The 13606-nt window shown below is 39.8% G+C and overlaps 1 pseudogene; it reads right to left on the bottom strand.

The window, feature by feature from the left end:
- On the bottom strand, positions 939–2959 carry Gm9436 (predicted gene 9436; annotated as a pseudogene).

Genomic DNA, 13606 nt, shown 5'->3' on the forward strand with positions numbered 1-13606 from the left:
CATCTGGGTTGTTGGCTATTATAAATATGGCTTCTATAAGCATAGTGGAGCATGTGTCCTTATTACCAGTTGGAACATGTTCTGGGTATATGCCTAGGAGTGGTATAGCTGGGTCCTCAGGTAATACTATGTCCAATTTTCTGAAGAACCACCAGACTGATTTCCAGAGTGGTTGTACCAGCTTGCAATCCCACCAGCAATGGAGGAATGTTCCTCTTTCTCCACATCCTCACCAGCATCTGCTATCACCTGAGTTTCTGATCTTAGCTATTCTGACTGGTGTGAGGTACAATCTCAGGGTCATTTTGATTTGCATTTCCCTGATGACTAAGGAAGCTGAATATCTTTCTAGGTGCTTCTCTGCCTTTCAAGTTTCCTCAGTTGAGAATTCTCTGTTATGCTCTGTCCTTTATTTATTTATTTATGTATTTATTTATTTATTTATTTTAATATAGAATAGAGTTTATTTAGGGCATGGAGAAGAGAGTTCAGAGGGGAATAGAGACAGATAAAGGGAGAGAGAGAGAGAGAGAGAGAGAGAGAGAGAGAGAGAGAGAGAGAGAAGAGGAGAGAGGAGAGGGAGAGGGAGAGGGAGAGGGAGAGGGAGAGGGAGAGGGAGAGGGAGAGGGAGAGGGAGAGGGAGAGGGAGAGGGAGAGGGAGAGGGAAGGGAAGGGAAGAGAAGAGAAGAGAAGGGAAGAGAATTAGAGGCCAGCCATGAGAATGTGGAGAGGGAAGGGGGAGAGGAATGGGGAGAGAGGGAAATGGATAAGAGAACAGACCAAGAGCAGGAAGGCAAGAGATCAAGAGCTGTTCTCCATTTTTTGGTAGAGTTATTTAGTTCTGTGGAGCCTAACTTCTTGAGTTCTTTGTATATATTGTATAATAGCCCTCTATCAGATGTAGGATTGGTAAGGATCTGTTGGTTGCCATTTTGTCCTGTTGACAGTGTAAATAGTTTTTTTTTTCATTCCATGTTACTTGTTTTGGGCCCCTGTGGAACAATGCTACACCCTCTTCTTGGACTGACTTAATCTACCTCTCCAATGGTGGGGCCTGAAGAAGCACCACTGGATAGGGAAGCTCTACCAGGGAGGCCACCAGGCATTCCTTTAGGCATGCCACCAGCACTCTGGTATAGCTTAGTAATGTTAGGATTGAAGACTTTCTCCAGTTCTTTCTGCTGATGCTCAAATTCTTCCTTCTCTGCAGTCTGGTTCTTATCCAGCCAGTTGATGATTTCATTGCATTTGTCAAGAATCTTCTGTTTGTCCTCATCATTGATCTTGCCTTGAGGTTTCTCATCATCCAGAGTTTCTTTCAAGTTGAAGGCATAAAACTCCAGTGAATTCTTGGAGGAGAACTTATCTGTCTGCTTCTCATCCTCAGCTTTGTACTTCTTACCTTCTTAGAAGACTCAGTATCCTCCTTACTCAATCAACCCTTGTCATTACTGATTGTTATCTTGTTCTCCTTTCCCATGCTCTTATCTACAGCAGAAACATTGAGGATGCCATTGGCATCCATGTCAAAAGTAACCTCAATTTGTGGAACCCCAAGGATTGCTGGAGGTATGCCTGTGAGCTTAAACTTTCCAAGAAGGTCATTGTCCTTGGTCATGGCCCTTTCACCTTCATATACCTGGCTGGTTGTCAGAGTAGGTGGTGAAAGCCTGTGTCTGCTTGGTGGCATAGTGGTATTGCACCTGATCAGGACAATCATGACTCCACCAGCAGTTTCAATACCAAGGGAAAGAGGAGTGACATCCAAGAGCAGCAAATCTTGAACATTCTTAGACTTGTCTCCAGATAGAATGGCTGCCTGGACAGATGCACCATAGGCAACAGCTTCATTAGGATTCAGTTCTTTTCCATTGAAGAAGCCTTGCAGAAGTTTCTGGATCTTGGGGATTCTGGTAGAATTGCCCACCAAGACAATATCATGGATCTGTGATTTGTCTAGTTTGGCATTTCAAAGGAACTTCTCTAGAGGATCCTGTGTGACGGAACAGGTCAACATTCAATTCCTCAAAGTGAGTCTGGATAATGGAGGTATAGAAGTCAATTCCCTCATAGAATCAATCTCAATACTGGCCTGCTTACAGGCAGTGTGGAGAAACTTGTTCTCGCTGATGTCCTTCTCGTGCTTTCACTTAAACTCAGCAATGAAATGGTTGACCATTCAGTTGTCAAATTCTTCTGCACCCAAGTGGGTTTCTCCAGCTGTTGATTTGACTTCAAAAATTCCATCCTCAAAACTGAGGATTGACACATCAAAAGTGCCTCCTCCCAAGTAAAAAAATCAGCATATTCCTTTTAGCTCCAACCTTCTTATTTAAGCCATAAGCAATAGCAGCAGCAGTTGGTTCATTGATAATTCAAAATACATTTAGGTCAGCAATAGTTCCAGCATCTTTGTTGCCTGACCCTGAGAATCATTGAAATAAGCTGGCACTGTGACCACAGCATTGGTAACAGTTTTTCCAAGATAAGCTTCTCCAATTTCCTTTATCTGTGTCAGAACCATTGAGGACACTTCCTCTGAGTAGAAACTTTTTGTCTCCCCTTTGTATTCAACTTGGACCTTAGGCCTGCCAGCATCATTCACCACCATGAAAGGCCAGTGCTTCATATCAGACTGAACAACAGCATTATCAAACCTACATCCAATCAGACATTTGGCATCAAAACCTGTGTTGGTCAGGTTCATTGCAACCTGATTCTTGGCTGCATCCCCAAATAATTGCTGTGTGTTAGTGAAAGCAACATAGTTCGGTGTGGTACAGTTACCCTGGTCATTGGCAATTATTTCCACCTTTTCATGCTAGAAGTTACCCACACAGAAGTAGGTGGTACCAAGATCAATGCCAACTGCAGGTCCCTTAGACATGGTTGTTTAGGCCCATTTGCACTGACCATGAGACCACAAAAATGCCTAAGAGCTGCCTCTTCATTCAATGAGTGGTGGTACATACCTTTAATCTCAGGAGACAAAGGCAAGCATATCTCTGAGTTCAAGACCATCCTGAGACACAGCAAATTCTAGGGGAAGAAAAGCTTAAGTCCAGGCATGGTGGTATATGTCTTTAATCCTAGTGTTCAGGAGACAGAGGCATCTAGATCTCTGAGTTCAAGGTCAATCTACAGAGCAAATTCCAGGACAGCCAAGCTTATGCAGTGAAGGAGTTGGAAAACAGAAAGCTAGAGATAATGTAATAGAACAAGGGAGCCATGTTCTAGCCCCAGCAAGCAGCAGAACTCAGTAGCTTTGGCCACATGGCTTTAGATTCAAGAGTAGAATTTATTACTGGGACAATTGATGCTGGTTAACTTGAGCTAAGAAATTAGTAGTGATTAAGAAGAGGCCAACATCACTGAGGTGAAATCTGGGGAGTGTTTTCTGAGAGCATTAAGAAACTGTTCCAGAGATAGCCAAGGTTGTACCTTGTGGTGCAGTTGTACTTGGTTATGTGTAAGAGTTACCCAGGTGTCACTGGATTTGAAGACGTAAAGGGGTCAAGAAGAGCTGCTGATGCTTGGCACTGTGAGAGGCCATGGAAGGCTATTGGTGAAGGTGCAGCCACAGTAATAGTTGATGACCCAGGACTGAAAGGGTCATGCAAAGGAGTAGAGGCTTGGCACCATGAGAGGCTATTGGTAAGGCCTAGTTGCAGCAGAAGATCCCAGTAGATGCCAGTACTATGGAATGACCATCAAGAACAGCAGCAGTAGAGTAGAGTCAACCAGAACCTAGAGTGCTACGGAAGGCAGAGCTGGAGAAGTGATGTCAGCCCTTTGGAAGAGGTCAGAAGGTCACGTGTGGGTCCCAAACATTGGAACAAGAAGCTGTGAAGTTGCAGTAGACTTGGAGACCGCAGGATGTTAAAGATGCCAGAGCTATGGGATACCTGTTGAGGAAAGCTGCTAACAGGGAGTGGAACAAGCTTAGGAGGAAAAAGTTTTTTGCAATCAACAAAGGTGAAAAAGGGGTTGGAGATCTGAAGATTGCTTTGACATTAGACGGGGAGATGCCGAGTTTGGAGTTTGCTCATCTTGTTTCCTGTCTTGCTTTGGAAACTACAATTAAGTGATTGGATGGATCTCAGAAGAGACATTGAACTTTGGACTTTTAACATTGTTGCAACTGTTATACAGAGTATGGGACTTTTAAGTTGGATTAAATATATTTTGCATTAAGTTATGTTTAGGTGTGGCCCCATAGACTCATGTGTTTGAACAAGTCTATGGGGGCCAGGGAGTGGAATGTGCTGGTTTGAATATGCTTGGCCCAGGGAGTGGCACTATTAAAAGGTATGACCTTGTTGGAGTAGGTATGGTCGTGTTGGAGGAAGTGTGTCATCACTGTGGGAGTGGGCTTTGAGACCCTCCTCCTATCTGCCTGAAGCCAGTTTGTTCCTGGCTTCCTTTGAATGAAGATGTAGAACTCTCAGCTCCTCCTGCACCATACCTGATTGGAAACTACCATGCTTCCACCTTAATGATAATGGACTGCACCTTTGAACCTGTAAGCAAGCCCCAATGAAATGTCCTTATTAGAGTTGCCTTGGTCATGGTATCTGTACATAGCAATTCTTAAAAAAAAAAAAAAAAAAGCAGAGGCCTTTTGACAGAAAACTGTGTTTGAATGGCCAAACTAATTGTGTTTATGTTCATTCTCCTTTAATTAAAAAAGTACTATCTGATTATCATCCCAAAGTTCTATCATTGTCAAATTACGTTTGATTTTTTTTTTTTCATTTCTGCATCAATGATTTCTGGGTACCTAGTCAGCTGAGTGTATATAAATCTTGATTTTGTGTTTGGACCTACACAGCAACATTCCACATTAATGAGCATTCCAAATTAATTCATTTGTTGAGATGAATAGGTGCCTTGTTTGTAATATAATTAGGGCCATGTGTTAGCGCAGCCATATGTAGCAGTGTTTTTATTCCTTTAAGGGTTTAAAATCAGGTTCCTCTCAAGCCGCTGTAATTTCATATCCAAGTACCAAATGAAAGCAAAACGATAGGTAGGTCAAATATCTGCTTACTTTATTCTTTTTAATTGTGACATCAAGTTTAATGTCTAAAAGCAAAGCATAAATGCACTTTAATATATATCACACATTGTATAATTCTGATATATGAGAGAAAAAACTGCACTTCCATTCTGAGCATAACAGCAACTCTGTGTGCCCAATCAAATTATAATCAATATGAAGACAATCAGGTCCCCCCAAAAATCCATTTTCTTTCCATGTAGTGAAAAAATAATAATTAAGTCCTAACAATGAGAATGTTTACTGTGCTTCAATTTATTTGCTGATTTTATCTCTGAAACTACTTACAAATTTTATAAGTCTATAATTTCCCCAAAGTAAATATAAAAAAAACCTAAGTAGTATTTTTCTTTTTTAAATTAACTAATTATTAATTAATTTTTTACACTCCATATTTTATTCCCTCCTCCACTCCTGTCCACCCTCTGTGTGTTCCACATCCCATACCTCCTCCCCATGTCCCTGTCTCCACGTGAATATCCTCATCCCCACCACATCTGACCTGTAAACTCCTTGGGGCCTCCAGTCTCTTGACAGTTAGGTGCATCATCAACACAGACCCAGAAGTCCTCTACTGTATGTGTGTTGGGGGCCTCATATCAGCTGGTGTATGCTGCCTGTTTGGTGGTCCAGTCTTTGAGAGATCTCAGGGGTCCCAATTAATTGAGACTGCTGGTCCTCCTACAGGATCGTCCTTCCTTCTCCTCAGCTTCTTTCATCCTTCCTTAATTCAACAACAGGGGTCAGCTGCTTCTGTCAATTGGTTGAGTGCAAATATCTGCATCTGACTCTTTAAGCTGATTGTTTGGTCTTCCGGAATGCTGTCATGCTAGGTCCCTTTTTGTGAGCACTCCATAGCCTCAGTAATAGTGTCAGGCCTTGGCATCTCCCCTTGAGCTGGTTACAATGCACAAGAACTTACTTTTGAGTACATGGAGGCTCATTCGTTTGAGGAGTTTTCTTTTTTTCTTTTTCCTAAAAACCCAGTTCCTCTAATTCTTCTTGTAGCACTCCTTTCCAAACATTTATTCTTTACTGTTTCAAAAGAATATGTGCATTTACTGTTTAGCAAACATTTCAAGGTCTTCTTGGAAATATACATATTATATTCTCAAATCTTGAAGTAGCTGCAGTTCTGTAATATTTACTGAAATTACCTAAATTCTAAAGAAGGCAGAACTTTTTATTTCCTCAGTTTTGACATGTTTCATGTTTTATAGTCATGAGTTTCTGAGTATTATATTCTAACTCCTGACTGTCTTTCCTGAATATATTATATTGTGTTGTTAATCACTGCTCAGAAACACCTTCCATATCAACTTCATGTTTTAAGCCTTCAACAGTCTAAGACTAGGATTCTTCTGGGTTCGTTTGAAAGCTCAGGCCTCTGGGTTGAGGCAGAAGTTGGAACAAGGACTCTCCCTTTTGTTCCTAATCACCCATGTTTTAAAATATCAAAACTCCTAAAGCTTCAAGTGTGATGCCTGCTTACTGATCTCACTTACAGAAATTAGATACAAACTGGGTTTTGTTCCAGAATATGCAAAACTGCGTCATTGAGAAAGGTGCTGCTAATTGATATCCCCTGTATGGCTGTGCAATAGTTATTCAATTAATTACATATTAACATATGGATTGCTCCCAAACTTCTTTGTACAGGTAATGCTCAATCAACACCCTGTACATGTGTTACATCAAATCTGTTCAGATGTAGTTCTCATTTGACTTTCAAAAATGGGCTTTCTGGAGCAAGTAGCAAATGCATCTGCATCTTTGTTAGATATGGCTTGCTCCCTGCCCTACATTTTTAATGCCTTTAGCCTCAGTGAAATTTCTAGCCATTATTTCTGTGTTGCTTGTTCTCCTACTCCTCCCACAGTGCTACCGGGCCACCTGGCGCCCAAGGAAGATGATGTTGAAATGATCTGGGGAAAGGAAAAGGAAATGAGGGACACTTGTCTTTCTTCCTTCATTTTCTATTCCCCTCTTCCACTGTCAATATCATTCTCTTTGTGTTTTCCTTTCCTTTTGTGGCGAGCTGAGAGAATTAAATCCAGGGCCTCACTCACGTTAATTAAATATTTTATCACCCACAACCCCAACATTACTCTTTTTCTTTAGGGCCTTTGTAAGGCCACAGATCTTGTTCCTTGAGGAACTCTGGCAATGTGCTCTCCATTGGTGCCTTCTTGTGTTTCAGAAAGGTCTTCTCTTCATCAAAAAGCACCTCTAGTACAATCCTTAAGGTTGCTTGGATAACTTTCACATAATCAATTATAAAGTTTTAATAATACCATGTATTATGGAAAGGGAATTTAGTTTAACACTGTATTATCCAAAGGGCCAAGTCCAAAAGTGGACATTTCCATACTGAGGTAAATCTGTAGGAAACATTTGTTCTTGTTCTATGAAAGGGGAAGTGTTGGACCATTTCCTACCAGTATTCTCTAACCACAGGGAGACATCACATGGGTCTTCAGTTTCTGCTCATATTAAGAAAATTCCTGCATTTTCAAGTATAGTAATAGATACATGGCTTAGTATCTGATGAAAGAGTATCTCTTTGCTGTTATAAAAAAAAATACCTCACTATGGTAGTTAGAATAAAAATGGCCCCATAGGCTCATAGGCAGTGGTACTATTTGGAGGCATGGTCTTGTTAGAGTAGATTTGGAGGAAGTGTGTCACTAGGGGATAGGTTTTGAGGTCTCAGAAGAAGCTCAAACCTGCCAGTGTGTCACAGTGTCTTCTTGCTGCCTCTCAATCACGACAACTCTCAGCTCCTTTTTCAGCACCATGTCTGCTGCTTTCATGCTGCCATGCTTCCTTCCATGATGATAATGGATTGAACCTCTGAACTATAAGCCAGCCCCAGTTAAATGTTTTCTTTCATAAGAATTGCAATTGCCATGATATCTCATCACAGCAATAAAACCTTAGCTAAGACTCTAATCATTAGCCTAGAATCTTCTGATTTATCACTTTTTTTTTTTGGTGGACTCATAACATGTCTTCCTTCTATCCTTGTGTTCATGGTACACTTACTGTCTCCTTAGCTACTCTTCTTCAGGACTTCTTTTTCTTATCTTCTTATGGTGTTGTATAAATGAATGTAGTGGCCTCAATAATTAATGCATAATTAGACATATAATGAGTCTAAAATGTTTTTGGAAGCTCTCACGTATGGTGTATTACACAGGTTCACTGAAGCCTTGGTTCTGAATATGCAACAAACACACTTTGTACTGTGCATGCTGTCATGCCAACCAACATCAAAGAATTTTGCCTGAAACACCTTGGCTCAGATTCAAGATTGTTATGAGTCCTGGTAATTTTTACTGTGTGTATAAAGAAAGCTTTCTAATCTTATGGAAACATAATGGTTTAATTATAGAAAACAAAGACTTGTAATGCTGTCTTACAAATTAGCTTGTCATTGTGCTGTATTATTTTAGAGCATTTGGTTTTAAATTTTTCTGTTTGAGTTACCAACATGAGTTTCATAAAGAACCATTAACGGACTTTTAGCTTGGACTCTGGACAGATTTTCCAACATTTTCTGAAGTGGTCATAATCATACTTCTGCCACTTCATGATGCGTTGTCCTCATTCTCAGCACTGACAATTATAAAATCAAAATAATGATGACCTCTGAAAAACATCAAAGATGCTCTACATCCTGCAGTATCAATATTCTGCCAAGATCGCTTATATAAAATAAACAGGAACATTCATGTCATTATTATGCAAATTTGCTTTTTGTACCACAAAGAATTGTTTTAAATTGAGTTTCTTTCTGATTTTTCTATCACCTAATGTTTGAATTGTATACCTAGTATAGATTGCTATAAAAATTATCCTGGGTTGAATAAAAATTTTAAGAGTGAAAATGGATTAAAAGCAGAAAAGGGTTTTAAAAGATTATCTTAGATGTTCTTGAACCACTCTACACCTGTTTCAAGACTTATTATTTTTTTTAAAAATTGTTAATTAGTAGTGCACATGGACAATGACTTATCAAGGAGTTAACCAACCATATGAAGAGTTTGGATTTGATGACTGGTTAATCAGCAAATACTGATAGAGCAAATCTTCCACCGAAAAGGCAGAAGCTGATGGATACATCAATTCCTCCCCTTTTCCCCCACACTTCTTCAACTTCTACTTTTCTTCTTCCAACCAGGCATTCCTGGGACTGGGTAGATGGAGCTTTTCCAGGACACACCCTCACAGACAGCACTACCAGCTACACTAACAACTGCCCAACTTGGTAACACAGTTATTTTGGCTCCCTGTCATTCTCCACCTCAGGACTCTGAGCACCTTTTCAATGGAGCTACAATTTAGTCACCCTCTGCCTTGGACTCTGCTCTTCAAAGAAATCAACCTAAGACATTAAAAGAAAAAGTCATGATGAGTTGACCTACAATATAGTTAAGTTCAGATTCTGAGAAGGGTTCTGTCATGATTAGAATAGGAAATAGCCTTTATAGGCTTATGTTTGAAATGGTTACTTCCCAGCTTGTGGCACTACTTTGAGGTCCAGTGAAACCTTTAGAAGATGAGTCCTTGATGTAGGAAGTGAGACTCTGGGCCAGGCTTTTTAGTATTCTAACCAACTGGTTCTGGCTTGTGTTCATCATCCTGATGAGAACAGTCAGAGAAGCCGTTCATTCCGTCTCATTCTCCGACTGCCAGAATGGACTGAAAATGATCAAAAGTTGGGAGCCAGAATAAACCCTTATCAATTAAGTTGCTTCTGTTCAGTAGTTTGTCACAGAAACAAGAAAAATCATAATATAGCTTAATATAAAAAGAGTAATCAGACATCGATAAGCAGGAGTGTGGCCAGGAAGGCTCCTTGGGCTCAGAAATATCAACAATCCTTGCATTTGAAAAGCTAGATGAAAAATCAGCTGATTAAAAAAAAAGCCTACAGGCAGAGTCCAAAACGAAAGCCAAAGAGGCTCTAAAATTATACTTAGATGCAACAGTTTTCAACAATTGAGAAGACAAAAACCAAATGGGGAAATAAGTAAAAGATATGACCCCAGAGCTCACAGGAAAAGGAAAGCATATGAAACGTATGAACGCGTGTAAGATATGAAAAATGCTAAATTTCACACATTCTGAAGAAAAAGGAAATTACTGCTATACTGAAATATCATTTATTTTAAACAGCTCCCCCCCCCCAAAAAAAAATCAGGTTTGGAAAGGTACTCTGTAGTGAGCTTGTGGGTGAAAGATACTCATTCCTTGCTGGTGGAAGTGCAAACTGTTATAGAGGGATTTTACAATATCTACCCAGCAGAAAAGAAAATGCATTTACAGTTTTTCCTTAGCAATTGCATTCTAGAAATGAAATGTAAATTACATCTGAGCAGATTTGAAAAAATCTACACAAGGTTATTTACTGAGAACTATTTGTACAAACAAAGGCTCTGGAGCCATCTGCATGTTCACCAACAGGGAACTGATTAAATAAACTAGTGTGCAGCCATGTGAGGACTACCATACAGTCGCTTTAGAAAAAACAAGCTAGAGAGGTGGCTCGGCAGTTAAGAGCATATTCTCCTCTTGCAGAGGACTTGAATTTACTTTCTAACACCATCATCAGGCAGCTCATCACAGCTGCCTACCATTCCACCACCAAGAGATCCAATGCCCTCCTTTGAACTCCACAGGCACATACTCACAAGCACGTACTTCCACACAAACATACATACACACATAACTTAAAGGTAAGAAAATGAAATCTACTGACATGTTCACCTCTTGTAACCAGGCCGACTTCCAATGGAGGGATAGAGACACCAACCCAGCCACAAAACCTTCGACCCAAAATTTGTCCTGCCTACAAGATGTACAGGGTAAAGATGGACCAGAGATTGAGTTACTGGCCAATAAGTGCTTGGCCCAACTTGAGACCCATACCACAAGACAGAGCCCACTTCCAACACTGTTAATGATATTCTGTTATATTTGCAGCCAGGAGCCTGTCATCTGAGAGACTTCACCTAGCAGCTGATGGAAACAGATGCAGAAACCCACAGCCAAACATTAGGCAAAGCTTGGGGAATCCCGTAGAAGAGGGAGAGGAAGGATCGAAGGACACACCACAAGAAAACCTACAGAATCATTAACCTGGGCCCATAGGAATTCACAGAGACTGACCCACCAATCAGAAAGTATGCATGGGATGGACCTAGCTCCCCTATACATATGTAACAGATGTGCAGCTTGGTCTTCATGTGGGACCTCTAACAACTGGAACAGGGACTGTTTATGACTGATGCCTACCTTTGGATCCCCTTTCCCTAACTGGGCTACCTTGTCTAGCCTCAGTAGAAGAAGAAGAAGCACCTAGTCCTACTGTAACTTGATATGCCAAGGTGGGCTGATATGCATGGGAGCACCCCCTTTCTCTGAAGAGAAAGGGGGGGAAGGTACAAGGAGGGCCTGGGAGGATGGGAGGGGAAGCTGCTATGATCAAGGTGTAAAGTAAATAAATAAATTGTTGAAAAATAAAAATAAATCTTAAAAATAAAGCCCACATAAGATCTCTGTATCAGTTTAATGAGACTGCCCTTATAAATTGCTTCAGACTTAGTGGTTAAAAACAACAAAAATGTATTCTTTCATATCTAAGAAGCCAGAAGTCCAAAACTAAGGTATGAAAAGGGATAGTTCCCTCTGGAGACTTGAAGGAGCAAATATCCTATACTTCCTTCTTTGCTTCAGATGCCTGCTTGTAGTCCTTGGTATCCAGTGTAGCTGCACCCCTGCCATCCTAAGTCTTCACACAGTCTTCCTGTCTGTGACTCAAATACCCCTCTCTTCTCTCTTAAAGAAATTTATAAAGATACTTATAAAGGCTCGCCTTAACCAAAAATGATCTCATCTCATAATCCATACCTTAATTATATCTGCAAAGGCCTTTCTTTCAAATAAGATCACATCCTGAGGTTCTGGACAGAAGTAGCTTTTAGAAGGAAAGAATTTAGCTAACTACAGTCTTCATAGACTGATTTGAATAAATTTCCACACTAAGCCATATAGTGGTTTGAATAAAAATGGCCCCCACAGGCTTATATTGTTGAATTCTTAGCCATCAGGGAGTGGTACTCATTGACAAAATTGGAAGGATTAGGAAGTATGGCCTTGTTAGAAGAAGTATGCTACTGGAGTGGGCTTTGAGATTTCAAAGGCTCATGCTAGGCCCAATTCACTCTGCTTGTGGGTCAAGATATAGCTTTCAGCTGCTTCTCAGCACCATACTTGCCTACCACCATGCTCCCTGTCATGAAAAATGGACTAAACCTCTAAAACTGTAAATTAACCCCAATTAAGTGCTATCATTTATAGGAATTGCCATTGGCCATATTGTCTCTTCATAGCGATAGAACACTAACTAAGACAAACATTAAACTCAAAAGGCAAAATGTAGAAAGTATTTATAAGATGTGTGATTTATATGATATGTAATTATATACACGAGATGATACATAGTATGATATGTTTGATATGTATAACCATTTTATTTGTTTCATACAAATTTTGTTTTATGGTACTGGGGATTGAGTCCTGGGATTTGCACATGCTAGGCAAGTACAGGCAAGTACACTGCAACAAACTTACATCCTTAGCCCCACCATATTTGTATTTAAAAGACGGGGTTTTGTTATGCAGTGTAGTAGGCTGACCTCACATTTAAAATCCTCCTGTCTCAGCCTTTGGGATTCTAGGCTTACAGTCATGTACCACCATGCTTGGGTGTAGTATACTATATTTTATGGATAATAAATAATCCACATATGCCTATGTACATATTTGCACACACACACACACACACACACACACACACACACACACACACGTGTGTGTGTGTGTGTGCGTGTATCAGTTATATTTGATTCATATATAAGAAACCAAGCAAACTAACTGCTTGCTAACTCAAGGGAGGAGAAAAGACAAAAACTGGCAAGAAATTGTTGTTTCTTTTGGTGCTAAGGTTCAAACCCAAGGCCTTGTTCTTGATAGGCAAGCACTCTGTTTCTGAGATATAACTTCAACCTAGACCTGAGACTTCTAAGCACACATTTTTCCATAGCTTTGATATTTAAAACATGTAATTGTTCCATCTGTTCAAAATTAATCTATCTGTTAAAAACCTTAAAATTGAAAACAGTTTGAACACAGGATTCTAACTCTGTATCAGGCAATATTATTATATATAGAAAAGACTTGCTTGATGTGAAATCTAGATATCTTTATCATTACATGCAAGCACCCCACCATTACCAAAAAAGGCCTGAAAATAAATTTTACTTTCATTCTGCAGTTTGTTATGAGTGGTATTTGTATTATGGTTTTAAAATAATTATATGTATGGAACAAATAAATAATTAAAAAGTCTTCATGTTTCTTTTGGTGATAGACATTTAACTCTGAGATAACACCCTCAATAACAAATGATCATGTTAATATTATTACAGCCAAACTTTCAGGGTAAAGGAAAATGCGTACAAGAAAAATCCAGTACTTTTA

This window comes from Mus musculus, chromosome X (genome assembly GCF_000001635.26).
Source record: "Mus musculus strain C57BL/6J chromosome X, GRCm38.p6 C57BL/6J".
NCBI classification, from domain to species: Eukaryota; Metazoa; Chordata; class Mammalia; order Rodentia; family Muridae; genus Mus; species Mus musculus.